Genomic DNA, 15,930 nt, shown 5'->3' on the forward strand with positions numbered 1-15,930 from the left:
GTCTCTGTAGTCAGACTGGAACCAGTCGGAAGCCAGGACTACCGTGACGGGCTTGAGCGCAGTGGAGACGGGACACGAGAGCGGGACCCAGATGGACAAGGTTAAGCACCCCTCGGTCAGCTTCCGTTCGGTCAGGTTGCCCTGCGGATACAGAGTATAACTCGTGGCTAGCTATACTGACTGCATGCATTCGTTGCATCACATCTAGACGACTCGTAAGTGTAGCTCCGGACGCTTTGTAATGGCTGCGGTGAACAGCAAAGATGCGGTGCGCGTTTCAAGCACTGCGAGCACAGGCCCAACTGTCGTAATTCGGTAATTATAGCAAAAATTCGTGCAAGGCTGGTGTAATCCGGAGAATTTGTATTTACTTGAACATCTTAAGCAGTACAGTTCAAAAGAAAATGTCACGCGTATTTGTGTTCAGGAAAGTAAAAACAGCGCTAAATTCTACACGAAACACACAGAAAGACGGACAGGACTTTCCTGAACACAATGTCACACCAACTAGCCCAGCAAAAGGTACTGTTAACGAACTTTCTTCTGCAGTGGGCCCTTTCTTTTGTGTACCATCTGCCAAGCCCGACCCTTTGAAGATCGTGAGCGCCATCGCCTTTTCCACCTGCAGAGCAAGATTCATCGCATTTAGTCTCAAGAAAGGACTTGTACCAGCGGAAGTGAGTTCCCTTTTTGGATTTGTGAAACCTTCTTTAGGATACGCAAGACGAGTCGGCAAAGTTTTGAGGGCGGAAATATGGAGGCAGGTGCGACTCTTGCATGATTGGTTAAACTTGGTTTGCTTAAGTGAAGACGTCAGCGCCCGTCCTGTCCGTCTTCTGTGTGTTTCGTGTAGAATTTAGTGCTGTTTTTACTTTCTTGAACACAATGTCACACCAACTAGCCCCAGCAAAAGTTACTGTTATCACGCGTATTTCCTCGACTGAAATGATCCTTTCTTCCTTTTTGCGAAGCGTGTACATGATAACCCCCGAACACTCCTAGGAGTGGATTTTTTGAAGCTGAATTTGAATTCGGTTTTTTTGAGACCACGAAAGATGTAACGCGTCTTGGCGTGCAAAAAAAAAAATACAGGCCGTACTGCGATCTTCTATTCTTCTATATAATCATGACAGGCACTATCGTTCCATGCGCGGACATTGTAATGTTCGCTTAACGATTAATAAACGCAAAGAATATCAATACCAAACGAAGACTTCCATTTCAATTGGGAATGTTTTCATAGTCGCCAGAAGGGGGCGCAGCAAACTCAACTAATCACGGCCTTGCTTTCTGAGAGAACATGAGCGAGACGGCCCACCATCTTTGCAGGGGTATCAGCACAATGCGTTTTTTTAGGGGGGGGGGGGGGGGGGGCAAGTTGAGGACATTCCGTATCCTTCATCAATTAATTGACTGTGGTTTAGCTCGGGTAAACCTGGAGGATTGCGAAAGCAACATCCGCGCGTAGCCATATATTGTTGTGTGAGCTGCATTGCCCATTGTCTCACCGTTCTGCGCGCTCTTGCACGATATACTGCGCATGCGCGAGGAGCAAGTGACGTCACTACGCACAGCTGGCGTGCCGGCGGACCCGGCACACTGGCTGTGCGCCGCTACTGCGCATGCGCAACTGGCGAGCGCGTAGTCACCCGCGCAGCGACGGCGGCGGCGCGCCAGCTGTGCGCCGTGTGACATCAGTGCTCTTCGCGCATGCGCAGTATGGCCTTTCCTCGGCTCCGTGTAATGGCTCGGCGACTAGCGTAGTGTTGCTTTCGCAACAAAACAGCACCGGGACAAAGGGCAGGGTGTATAGAAAGGACTAGCGGTGGTCTGCTACTTGCCCCTTCCTTTGTGAAGAATCATGCACTGGCTAGCTCAACTGTCAGCTCTACTATATTCCGCATTCCGTCTTAGGTTCGTTAAATCAAAGCCTTCGATTACTTTAAAAGATGCACTGGATAGCCTGTCCATTTTACCGAAATAAGCTTTGGAGAAAAAGAGGAAATGGACGGAAGCCCGTGTACTGTGCGATGTCAGTGCACGTTAAAGAACCCCAAAATTTCCGGAGCCCTCCACTACGGCATCTCTCATAGCCTTAGTCGCTTCGGAACGTTAAACCCCATAAACCAACCAACCAAATGGACGGAAAAGAAGGCAAATAAAACACGAGCTTCCATGGGAGCTCCCCAGAGAAGACGAGCACACTGAATGAGCGGTCAGTGGTAGGGATGCATTTGCGCACCACTTGCACCAGCGTTTCGCAGGACGTGCCGGGGTTTTCGCCAAAAGGCGGCGACGGCGCAGTGTGTAGCTACAGAGGCGCAGATGATTCCGGGTTTGCGTCACCCGTGGCCGAACCAGGTAAATACCGTTGTCAGACTTACCACGAGACTAAGGTTACCCAAATATATATGACCCGAGCGTAGTTTCCCTTCAAATGAGTCAGAGGTTGAGGCTGGCGAACGTTCGCTACGATAAACGGTGCAAGTCACAGTATACGCAGTTCACCTACAATCAAACTATGTGTGTAAAGAGTTAACGGAATAGACTGTGCCTGAACGTATCATGGTGCACGAAAATAGCACACTGCAGCGACCATCTGTCACCTCTTCGCCCGGGAGTTCCATTTTTTTTTCTCCTCCGTAAGCAGGGCGAAACAGCCGCCTAGTTAAGTGTGCCGTCAGCGCAGAATTAAAACCCGAACACAGTTGAAATTGGCGCAGCAAAACGAAGATTTTGCATGAGCTAGACTGATTTTGACTGTACTTCTTTCTCATTTTAATGGCGCGAAAACCGCTCCCTAGAACTGTTAACAGGTCCTTTGTGTATTCCTCGCACGGCAGCTAATATCTTTGTGTTCTTGATTTGGCGCTAACGTCTTTCTGTTAGCGTTTGGGGCTGACACTGATGTCAAGGACATAGTGGTTTGGTTTGGTTTATGGGGTTTAACGTCCCAAAGCGACTAAGGCTATGAGAGACGCCGCAGTGGAGGGCTCCGGAAATTTCGACCACCTGGGGTTCTTTAGCGTGCGTGCATAGGACATAGTGTCCATCGGATTAGTTTCTCTACAATGCAGTCCTCACCCTCCCGCGAACATTACGGGCCAAATTTTAGAACGCTTCTTGCCTCAGTGACGATGCCTTAATAGCCGGTCGCCTTACCTCAGTCACATTTTAAATACGCCTTAATAGGAGCCTTTAGTGAGGACTCCTTTGGAGCGTCCTTTTATTGAGGTAGGCACAACGCTACATTCATGCTTCCTTACCTCACTCGTTCACCTGTAAGCAATCTTCACTGCACAACCACTGACTCTGCGCTTTCGCAGAAGGGCGGCTCACAATGGCAAAGCGAGCATTCGTTGTTGCTGCACTCTAAACAATAGTGGCGTTGTCAGAGCGACTGTTTTCCTGCCAAGTCACCCAGAGCACGTAAAATGCAAAACCAGCGCTCACAAGCCCACGTAACTAGAAAAAAAAAAGATATACGAAGGATCTAGATGTGTGCTTGCTTCTTTTTTTTTTTGAATTTAGACAAATATATTCCCAATATTACAGCAGACTCGTGAAAGAAGCTCTTTGTAACTCTCGGTGCCTTCTTACCCAAGGAGCTGCTAAGGGCGGTTGGAAAATTATATGATTCCCTTCAACGCTCCCTTGAGCTGAGGAAGCATGGAGGTCTCATTTCCGGTACGGAAAGCGCACAAGCTAAGGAGCGTTCTGAAATTTGCCCCTGAGGCTTTTACGGGCGCTACCTGACCCCCGCAACACAGCCTACAAGCACACTCCTTGGGATGTATATTTCTGACAAAGGCTCGACGTCATGGTTATCTCATGCTGCGTTTCAACAAATATGTTCGTGCGCGAAAAAATTGCAAGGACGCTTTGGCAACTAAAATGTTGAGAGGCGAAGCCAAGGACACTATGCCGTGACGAATTCCGTTGAATGTGACGTCACACCGTTCCCGTGGCTATATCGGTACCCAAATTATACATCTTTCGGGGATGCTAAGTGTTAATTACGCTTAATTGCACCTTTTTCCATCTAATATTTGACACAAATCCGACGTTTTTCCAGCCATTCTGAGACAATATTCACTATGCCGTGACGACTTCCAGCGGATGTGATGTCATACCGTTCTTGTGGGTGTATCGATGTCCACGCTATTTCGACGTAATTTCGACATTTTTGCCTATAATTAATTAACTAATCAATCTACAATCGTCAATCTTCGCTTCTAGGTTCATTTTTTCCTCCTCTATCTGAAGCAACCATTCGTTTTCTCCTATCTTTTTTTAGTTCCCGAGTTAACGCGAGTTAAACGCTGCCAAAGGTGTGACACCCTCTGCTAACGGACGACAGTCAGAGCCATATACGGCTTTCGCCTTGAGGGCGCACCTGCGGGCAGCGCGGTCCGTGGCGGTAGGCGTAGAAGACGCCGCCTTCGCCGATGCCGGTCACGGGCTGCGCAGGCTTGAAGCGCTGCGCTCCGCTCACGTTGGCGCCGTACGGGATGCCGAAGAACTTGCGCAGCCTGCCGTCCACGCTACCGTGCACAGTGGCGCCCAGGGCCTCGAGGCGCACCTGGGGGTCGCCATGCGCGGCCTCGCACTCGCGGCTAGCGTCGGGCGTCGTGACGCTGGGCCCCGCCAGGCGCCGCCGAAACACCATCCAGACGGCCACCGCCGACACGGCCACCAGAAGGACTCCGAGGACGGCGAGGACGCTGCGGGATGCGCCGCCCAGAGAGTCCCGTTATGGTGGGCGCCAGCCTTTGAGAGTATGCGAAAAAGAATATATTTACCCACTCCCAGCTCTGCTCCAGGCCTAAATGTTGAGACGGCTGGTCCACCGACATGGGCCATATCAGCCTTGACCTTATGCTCACTAGTCAGGCAATCATCGTGGGACTTCGTCGCGGAATACGCTGGCGACAACTGGCGTAGCAGAGGTTGTCTGGTGCTATCAATATTGAGGGAACTGCGGGAATCAACTGCCTCGTAGCAATCAGTTTTTAACAAGGTAGCATTAGAAGAGTCATTGAAAAAAAATGCGTCCTAATTCACAATTCCCAGTACCGGAGGTGACGTCATCAGACTGTAAGTGACAGCTATACGTTTCGATGTATCTTGATTGCGTCCGTGTTGCCGCCTCTAGACCTTTGGGAAGCATCTAACCGCCACCTAGAGGACCCGAAGAGATGTCTGGTTGTGTGCAGCACAAGATAGCATGCAGCTTGGAATACTGACTGGTGCATGTTCTGGTCGGCAGCCCGGTGTTTAGGTATTCACGTGACGTCACGAGCACCATTTTGTGTACAACGCATAGCTTCAGCTGAGCAGGCTAAAGGAGGGAGGGGGGATGAGCCGATACACACGCGTCATAGCCTTTCGCCGTACTGCATGGACGCCAAAATGGCGTCCACTTTGGCTAGAGTGCATACCTCTATAAGAGCCCCGCACTGGTATGCGCCCAGAGCTCTTGAGCGCATACATTACCTAGGCCACTACCAAAAAATTCGCTGCGGTTCACCCAGGCTGAACTAAGACGAGCAAAAGCTCCGTTAAAGGGGCTCTGGAAGCTTTCTGGAAGCTGATCTGTTGTAAAAAAATTGAATGTCAGTGTCTTCGCACCTTTCCCTCTCCTGTCGTCACTTTTCGCGCTCCCACTTCTCGGAGCGGAACTTCCTCACCCTATTTTCCGCGGCCACGGTAGCTGCCTGTCGTCTGAAAGAATTTAGCCAATAGTGATATCTCAGCTTGTATACGCAGGTGCGAGCGACAGAACAGGATGCGAGCATGAAAAAAGAGCCGGGAAGAGCTCGCCAACCTTAGCGCGTGAGTGTGAGTCCTGGCTCACTTGTCTCAGATTTTCATGAGAACATAGTGCAGTGATTGAGCGAGTTTCTGTGCTCTCGTCTGAAGGTGCTTCAGAGCGCCTTTAAGGTAAGCACACGCCACACACTTTTATATAGATAACGGCATGTCCCGCGATTACCGCCAGTTGCGAGAGTGCCGTCGGATCCGAATACGCAGGTGTAGCGTGTCACGTGGCATGACGTCAGAGCCCAGCCTCCGCTCCTCCTGGATTGAAGGTCAAATTTCATAGCCACATGACCTTCAGCTTTGTACGGGAGGAGCAGAGCTTTCACTCGAAAAGAAATCTGGCTACGTGCCTGACTCGGACTCGCGTTCTTTCACAGGAGAAGTGGCACACTCCGCGGCTTACACGCCGGGAGGCCACTGATGCTTCCCGTAGCAAGCGCCCCGGGTATGCACTCTCTCTCTACCCGGTACAGCAGGTGGAAGCCCGAGCTGATGCATTGCCCTCGCATACTGAATTATATCGTAGCGTGACAGCAGTTGGTGTTCATTTTCAAGAGCCAGCTGAGTCCTGCCACGTCTGTCTCAGACTGGTTGAGCGCCGCTGTCCAGGGTGGCTGCGTATGGGGAGGCACAAGGACCAAGAAACAGAGGCCAACTTACGGAGTGCACTTTCTCAGCCAGGTGGTGTGGTGTATGCTGTAGAGCGACAAAGTAGAGACCAGCTCGCGCATGGATCCCCTCCTGGTGGTGGTGGTGGACATGAAGCGCTCCTTCGCTGGGCTCTCCAAGGAGTGCGGACTGCCCGGAGATGTGGGCGAGTTGGGAACGTCGGCGACTGCAGCTGCGGCCGGTTTCTCCGCAGCAGGCTTGCTCTGCGAGGACGCGGAAGCCTCTTCGTCCCTGGAGAGGGACTCCTTCCGGCGCTTGAGGGCCTTCTTGGACTTCCTTCGTACCCGCTTGGACATGACGCCGGCGACTCGACGAACGCCTTCTTCTTCGTTGTCTTCTTCATGGGGTTCGCACGTGAACAAGGCCAAGTTGTTCGTCTTCCTTGAGTCGCAGAAAAAGAGTTTAACGATCGATTATTTCTGGCTCCATTGTCGTCGTTTCACCTCTTTGAGAAGAAGACTGCTGGAGTTGCCTTTACAGCATCTTGGCCTTAGTTTGAGCAGCCCACTCTTGCTATCTTTTGGCGCCACCACGCTTGGGTTCAGCCACAGGTCTGTTTGTGACGCTGTTCAAAATTTCTTGCTGGAATCTCATCGACTGCCTCGCAAAAGCTTACAGTATTTTCTTTTCTATGTTTTGTTATATTCCGAATTAATGTCTTTTTTTTTCTCTTTCTCTCTCTCTTTCTCCAATCCAAACTCATACCTTTTTTCACTCCCTGTTGTCCTTGTGGTAGACTCCCATCGTGTTGCTCTCCCGTGTGCTTTTCTTTTGCCTTTAGTATGTACAGGTGAATAGCAACCTTTACCTTTCGATTCTTGGTCGATCCCCCAGGTTCATGATGTAAAAAATAGCGCACAGGGAACACACGGGACGGAAAGTAAACGACGCAGACAAGCGCTAACTCGCAACTGAGGTTTATTGCTGACGCGCGCAATATAAGGTAGTCACTTTAAAAACATAAAACAAAAACAACCACAAACAGTCCCTCCTGGAAAGACCAAGTCAGAGGAAAAAATTGAAATTGAAGCATCAGGCGCCACTCATCGCTGCGGAAGATCAGTTAAAAAACCGTTATCAAAAAAAGGAATTCAATGCAACGCTGAGGCTAAAAAATCGATTTCACAGTCTGCCAAGTTAACAGAGGGCTCACTGATACACGGATTCCGACATTTCCTAATATGGTATGCCTCCATTATCTCGCGTACACGCTGATCTCGATGTCTGAAAAGTATGACGGTACTAGAAAAAATCGGCTTACAAGTTTTCCCCTTCTGCTCTTCTTTTTTGCTACATTCCCGGCAATGCTCAGGAAGATTGCCATAATGATCTTTTAGGGAGTTACGGTGTTCACCAAGCCTAACGTTGAGGCATCGCCCCGTTTGTCCTACATAGACAGCTCCGCAGGACAACGGTAGTTTGTACACTACACCCAAGCTGCAGGGAACAAACGGGGCGCGGTGCCTAACGGTGCATCCGCGCTTTTTTCGCTTATCTCTTGCCTGTTCCGTATGTGAGAGCATAAACTGCTCAGCTTGCTCGGCCCGGAAAAAACCACCTGGACGCCGTAGCGGCTCCCTACCTTCTTTAACCCATGTGCCATTCTATGCACGTAGGGCACCACGCCGACTTTTTGCCGCTCCCTTCCAACGTCTTGGGATTTTTTGTGCCCTTTTAATCCAGCGCACTAGTTTGCCGCACGTCATCGAGATGACATGCATGGGATACCCTGATTCCTTGAGCCTGTTCACCTGTGCAGAGATGCTCTTTTGGAAGGAGTGAATGCACGATTTGGTGATGGCTGCCTTAATGCAGGACGTCGCGATACCATTCTTCAGGATTTTTGAGTGTCCCGAGGCAAAATTAAGAAGGGCCTTGGCAGAACGGGGGCTGTAAGTCCAGCAAATGTGATCCTTGCACATGGACAACGACAAGTCTAAGAACTGTAGCAACCCTTCTTTGGGTGACTCAACGGTGAAATTCAAACCTGAGCTGCATTCTTTAAAAACGTTCAAAATGACAGGTATGCTATGAGTTAGATCACACTGATATGAAAACACTAGGTAGTCGTCAACATATCTGCAAATTTTTTTAACCAAACCTGGTGAATTAAGTTCAATGTTTCGGTCCACCTGTGCGAGGAAAATGTTACTAAGAATGGGGGCTACGCACGAACCGATGCAAACCCCTGTACGTTGAATGAACAAGCCTCCTTCCCATCCGATGACGGTTGAGGAAAGATAGAAAGAAAGAATTTCCATGAAGGACTCAACTGAAACACCGCATCTGCCCATAAAGGCGACTTCATCATTGTCATCCGTGATACACACTTTAACACTTTCCATTAATCCTTCATGAGGCATCGAATAATACAAATCTTCAACGTCTATGCTAAAAACACCACACTGACCAAGGTTCATGGTTCTCAGAAGGTTGACCACAGCGTCCGAATTAGGTATCACGAAGGGATCCTGGACAACCAACGACGTGAGATGTTCTTGCAGGTATAGGGCGACCAAGCGCTGCCAGGTATGACGCTCTGACACAATGGAACGAAAGGGCATGTCGGTTTTGTGCGTCTTTGCAGTGAAAAATACCGCTAACTGCCCCCCGTCTGACTTCTTCACGGAACTCGCCAGCTTCTCCAAATTGTGACCTAACAATAACGAAACTGCGTGTTCTTGAACCTCCTTGCTCTTGAAGTCAATTCTTTTGAAGTTCTTATTGATGGCAGCTGCAGCCTTTCTTCCAGAAGTCATATCCGGCATCACCACGAAACACCCTTCCTTATCAGCGCAAACTACACTCAAATTCTTCGAGACAAGGAAGTCAACGAGAGGGCTGGTGCACTTTACCTTCCTTTGTCGGCCTAGCGTCTTTTCGAGGACACCGACGCACTCCTCAACGCACCTGGCTCGAACGTCGACACGGGCAAGACGGGATACCGACTTTGCTGCTGCCAATTTTTCAGCAGGCTTAAGGACGGTCTCAAAGCCGAATTTCGGGCCGAGTCTGAGTACATCTCTGTGCTCGTCTGGGATGTCCGTCTCGCCTAGGATGACGACGTTCCCTCTTGCATTGTTGTCCTTTTTTCGTCGCGGTAGCGTTGGAATTGCAGAATTCCACAGCAACTCCGTGATGTTGGATGAAGTTGCGCACCAGCTCCTGAAGTTCCTGTCCTTCTCAGTTTGGCCGCACACGACTCGAAGTTTATCCTTGAAGAAACGGGCCTGCCGCCACCACTCAGACCTCAAGAGTCTGCATAACCTTCTGCGGTGACCCGCTGATGGCTCCAGAAATCCGAAGACAGCCTGAACGTCGGGTGGGCACAGTCCATATCGAAGGTGCCAGGAAACCATCCTAGCCTTACAGATACACACAGCGATGAGTGCCACGATTGCAGCAGGGTCATTGAAGTTAAGGTTATTGAAAGAAAAAGGGCCCAGTGAACTAGAAATAACATTCAGCAAAGCGGAAAGTTGGGCAAGTTGGATAACGTTCATGATGTAAAAAATAGCGCACAGGGAACACACGGGACGGAAAGTAAACGACGCAGACAAGCGCTAACTCGCAACTGAGGTTTATTGCTGACGCGCGCAATATAAGGTAGTCACTTTAAAAACATAAAACAAAAACAACCACAAACAGTCCCTCCTGGAAAGACCAAGTCAGAGGAAAAAATTGAAATTGAAGCATTAAATTGAAGAAATTGAAGAAATTGGCATATACCTCAGTGTGGGTATATGCCATCTTTTCAAAGGATAACAACAACAACCACGAGTTTGATCGCCTGTACTGTTCTATTACACTAACTCGCACCTCAAGATGTGGCTAACTTACTTTCCCCGTTACCCCCGACAGCGGCCTTGGCTTCCTCTCAAAATAAAGAACCTTGAAATCCTGAAACGCTGTAAAAATTAGCAGTTTCACAGCGTTAGCTGTTCTTAGCTTTTTCCAAAGTTTTTGTCGGTGGCATCGGCGTCCGAGGTGCCGGCCTTTGTGCGGACGCTGGGTGATTCGATGTTGCTTTCCTTATGGGCTGGACGGGGGCCAAGAACTCTTGCGCCTCGCGAGTCACCTGTTCGTACTGCACCGCAATGCTAGACGCTGCGGAGAATGTAACTCGGGATCCTTCCAGCAAAAGTCGCTCTCTAACCCTTTGGGAAGAGACTCCTGTCACAAATCGGTCCCTCAGCATTTCTTCACGGGAAGCATAATCACACAGCTGAAGCAATTCACGCAGGGCAGCTATGTATTCTGTAATGGACTCGCCTGGTAATTGCTGCCTGTTTTGAAATATTCTCCGTTCCATCACTAAATTGGAAGGAGTACTGAATTCTTGTTGCAGTAAGGCAACAGTTGACTTGTAGACGTCTTGCGTCTCACTTTCAACGCGAGCGTCTGTCGATGAGTGAGCTAGCGTCTCACTTGTAGATGCGATGCGAGCGTCTGTCAATGAGTAGGCTAGCGTCTCACTTTGAGATGCGACGCGAGTGTCTGTCGATGAGTGGGCTAGCGTCTCACTTTGACATGCAGCGCGAGCAAAGTAAATTCTCCTTCCCTCATCTCCTAGACTATAGAGGAGGAGGGCTTTTTTGAGCTCGGCGGTCGCTGCCGATCCACCTGATACAGTCAAGTAAAGTTCAAAAGTTTGCATCCATTGATTAAATGGAACTGGTGGACGACCCGGATGCTGAAGAAATGGGTCCGGTGCGCGAACGCCAGTGAAAGATGAAAAAGCCATTTTGACCTTGCAGACGCTGCCTAGCGTAGAAAACGGAGAACGCGGCAGTCAATGCATGAATATTTCCTCTTGTAACCGGACCACGGTTCTCTGTTTCCCTCGACGACGAGGCTTGACAAAGCTTGACGCAACACACTTCAGTCACGAAGACGAACGGTCACATTTGCCACTCAGCGCACGAACGCTCTTTGTTCCAATACTACGCTTGAAAACTTCTGAGGATGAATGAACTTCTGAGAATACGCACAAAGCCTGACGTAGGGTAGCTCACGTGTGCTACGGCCAACATGAAAATTTCTTGCCTGCCTTCTTGAAATTCTTCACAGAATGAAAATGTTTGTTGACTCACGGACTTTTCACGATGACTTCGGCCCAGGACAGCGTTCCAGCAGGCTGTGGCTCGTCAGGCGACGACCTCGCTGGCGACGACCACGCTATAGTCGGCAAAGTTGAAGAAACCTGGAAGAAAACTTGCAATACCTCCGAAATATGACATTCTGTCGACGGGGCTTCTCCGTACAGCTCACATAGCAGATAATGGCAGGACGATTACTTCAAAAGATGACGCATGTCATCAGATTACTGTAAGATACTGGGATTCCATGCCCCTATTCCGTTAGGCCTATCCCATCCTCGTCGCCAATGTGGTGTTGGCCGTCTTAGTAACGAGAGCCGAGTCCGTGCTGCTGTCCCATGACCAAGAAAGACCAAGACGCTTTATTGTTGTTGTTGTTGTGACTGAGAGAAGGATGAAAAGGAAATTGCACGGGCCTGCTACTGGCTCGAGCCAAGCCACCACCGCTGCCACGCGCAGATAGAGGAGAGTTAAAGAGCAGAAGAAAAAGAAAAAGGAAAGAAAAGACGCGCGTCGCAGCAACAACTGCGTCCGCCGGAGCGGACGCTGCTCAAAAAACAGATAAGCGGCCGAAGCCGCGCTCGCCGAAGCGAGAACGCAGACAGCCTATAATATATACATGAAATGACGTCACAAGACAGAATCCAAGACAATCCACAAAACCGAAACAAGAACTGAAACAAATACAGAAAACACATGAATCACAATACAACAGTGGTGAGTCCACGGAAGGTAGCGGGACTGAGCACCGGCAGCGCCACTGCGGTTCGAATCCCAGTCGGGGCAATATTTCTTTAATATATTTATTGATTTATGGTTTGGCCTATATAGGTCACCCTCAAGATCAAGCTTCAGACAACTTCGGTGCGCTGGTCAGACCTCGTGGAGTAGTGCTTCTGTGCGCAACGCTGCAACGTCGAGCGCTACAGGAGCGGCCAGCGCCGTCGTAAGGAATCTTCTACTCTGAGCCCATGACGAGATATCGGCATGCCGGCGTGGCAGCTTAATTTGAGTACACAAGAGCCTTGCAGCTGCTGTAAGCTATGTGCCATTGCTGCTCCCGTGTAAATTAATGCGCGTATCACTCTTAAGAATAAAATATGCAACCTTATTGTCACCTGACGGCAAGCCGATGAACACAGCACGATAAGACGGATGCCGATGACACGATTCAATAGCAAGGAAGGAGGAAGAGGAGGAATAAGCACCTTTATTGAAGAGGTTGCGCAAGAGAACGATCACTGGCCGACCAGACAACGTCGCCTGCCGATCTTCCGAAGCCACCGAACGGTCGATGGTCCGCCTAATCCTGGAGCTTCGCACGCGCCATTGCCCGCCTCTTCATCTTCCTAGTCTGTGGCAATATCTTTCGCAAGCTCACTTTCCGTTCAGGAAACCAAAAGAGATAATTTTTAAAGTATGGTCACCTTGCACCACGATCAGTCGAATTTCCAGAAAGCAAGCCACACACCGGCGAAAACGCCCGAGAGACCGCGGGAGGGTGCATGGTTGCCTTCGTGCATGCGAACTTGCGCAATACGTAGCGAAACCAAGCAATCCGTTTTCTTCATTTCATGGACTTCTTTATACGCGTGAATATTTCTTTACGCAGACACTTTTAGGGTTGAAAACAGTTACATTTTTTCTAACCATAGCTGATTTATTACGAACGCTGCGGAAACGAGCTTGATAATAGCCCTTATAAAAAGACTGTTTTTGTTCAGCCACCTTTATTAAACAATCTTCAGCATATGCTTGCTGTGGTAAAGATCAGTCAGTATCATCATCAGCAGCCTGGCTACGCCCACCGCAGGACAAAGGCGTCTCCCATGTCTCTCCAATTAACCCTGTCCTCTGCCAGCTGCGCCACCCTATGGCCGCGAACTGCTTACTCTCCTCCGCACCCTGCTACGCTTGCCTTCTCTTGGAATCCACTCCGTTACCCTTAAGGACCAGCGGTTATCTTGCCTTCGCATTGCATGCCCTGCCCAAAGCATTCCTTCCTCTTGATTTCAACTAGGATGCATTAATCCGCGTTAGTTCCCTCACCTACTCCGCCCGCTTCCGATCTCTTAACGTTACACCTATCATCTTTCTTTCCATAGCTCGTTGCGTTGTCCTTAACTTAAGCTGAACCCTCTTAGTTAGCCATCACTTTCTTACCCCGTAGGCATGCACCCTTAAAGGGGCTGCGAAACACTGCCTGGGGGAATACCGGCTATACTTCAGGTGGGTTCTTTATGTCATACAGATGCTGACTTAAAAAGAATTGCAGGAATCGATGCACAGGAACGGGAGTTATTCAGTGAAGAAATTTCAAAATACAAGCAAACAAAACGCTGCCCTCAACTCGATTTTGGCGGGGCTTCTCACTCCTATTTCGCTCTCCCAATGACGGCACCTGGCGCAACCAATCAAAACAGCCAGCCAGGGCACGTCGCGGAAGTTTGTACTCCATGGTTGCCTCCTCTCTGTGAGACTGGCAGCGTTGTTTCCATGCCAGAGCGCCTCTGGTGGTGTATTTTTATTTTACTCGCTTTGCAGGGCTTTTATCTAAGACAAACAAAATGTTTTTGTTGATCTAATATAAAACGCAGACAGCTGACAAAATGTGTCTCTATTTATTCACACAATTTGCAGTATATTTACTGTTTGTCCGGTCATCAAGCTCGCGCCAGGTGATGTCATATCCGCTGCTAAAAACCCCCCACTGTGAGGCGACACCATCAGAGCAATGAAGTTGTTTTTGGGAGGACATTAAAATATTAAAAAACGGAATGTACGCGGTATTACCGACGCTAATAGCACCATTATAACTCACTGTATGCAATCAACAGGCAAAACAGTTAACTAAGATTGTGTTTCTGGGCCCCTTTAAGACACCGCTGTTACACATTTTCCTCTTGAGGTATATCGGTGAACTGCCACTCAATCTGACAGAACCTCCTAAATGCGCTCCACCCCATTCTTACTTATTTCACTCTCGTGATTCGAATCTGTAGTCACTACCTGTGCTAAGTAGGCGTATTCCCTTACCGCTTAGAGCGCTTCGCTACCAATTGGTAACTGCTGTCCCATCCCGAAACTGATGGACATTACTTTGGTTCTGTGCATAATCTTTATATCCACCGTTCTACGCCGCCTGTCTGAAGTTTAGCTAACTGCATTTAAATCAAAGCGCACATGTTTAGGTGCCGCGTTAAATGTAGTTAAATGAAGGGCGTCTTTCAATGTAAGGTCATTTCACATGCCAAGCTTTTTGCAGGGTTTACGTCTGAGGTTAAGGTTGGACCGGCCTCTGTAGCCAGCCTTGAGCCAAGATGCCTTTCGTGTGATCACTGCCCGCTCACTTGCCAAGCTTGTTCTGCAAACACGTCGGCTGCCGACCAGAAGCCACTGCAGACGGTCGCCAGTCAGCCAGCGTCACTCGGGGTGCGCTCTGAACATGACATTATGAATTGCGATAATAATCCCTTGAGTCCACTTTTACCCACGTGTTGGGCTCCATGCAACACGTATGATCTTTTTTTTTTAATAGAAACGGTGTCTACTTTAGACTGTGCATTGTTCAGGAGGCTGTCAACGCAACTTTTTTAGTAGAGCAGCATGCGAGCATAACCTCTGAAGACATGTATAACACCAATTTAGATATCAAGGCCGAGCAGAAGTCACAAAGGCTGGCACGAAACAGAGGAGAGCGTTCGCGCTTTGTGGCACGGGCGAGTAGTCAGCGCTTCTTCAGAGTTTGAAGCCGCCCGAAGGAGATTCGCTGAGTGTGACCGCAGGATGGTACGAACGGCGCAGTTCGACAAGATGAAAAGTTCAGTCCGTCGTCACCACTGACACCACTGGAGCAGTTTTTAGAAGACGCTTCACACAAATGGTGAGTCAGTGCCGAAACTTTTTTTCCTGAACTTCTGCGAGGCCAAACGGTGCTTAAGAACGTATAAACCCCATGAGCACTGCACAAATATAGATGTGATTCGATATTTCGACATGACCAGCACATAGGTTTCACTTCTACGCAGAACAAGGTGTTTGCTTTGCGCTTCATAATTTAATCAGCCAACCGGAAGCTCTCGACACCGTATTAACTGGTTTAAAAAGTAACACAAATCTGCGGTACACGAACCACAGATGACATATTACGAGTTAAAGAAAAAGCACATGCAGCAAAAATCAAAGCAATCTCTACCGCCCTAATATATACAGGATTTTTCGTGCTCATGACAGGCGCTGGTAACCCCATCAACTAAAGATGCTAGACATTTCTTAGGTGATTGCGTCTGTCCGTATACGAGAAGAAACTGCGAAGAAAAGTGGGCATAAAAGATCAGTA

Source organism: Amblyomma mixtum, chromosome 1 (assembly GCF_055824585.1).
Source record: "Amblyomma mixtum isolate Tamu chromosome 1, ASM5582458v1, whole genome shotgun sequence".
In the NCBI taxonomy this organism is placed as follows: domain Eukaryota; kingdom Metazoa; phylum Arthropoda; class Arachnida; order Ixodida; family Ixodidae; genus Amblyomma; species Amblyomma mixtum.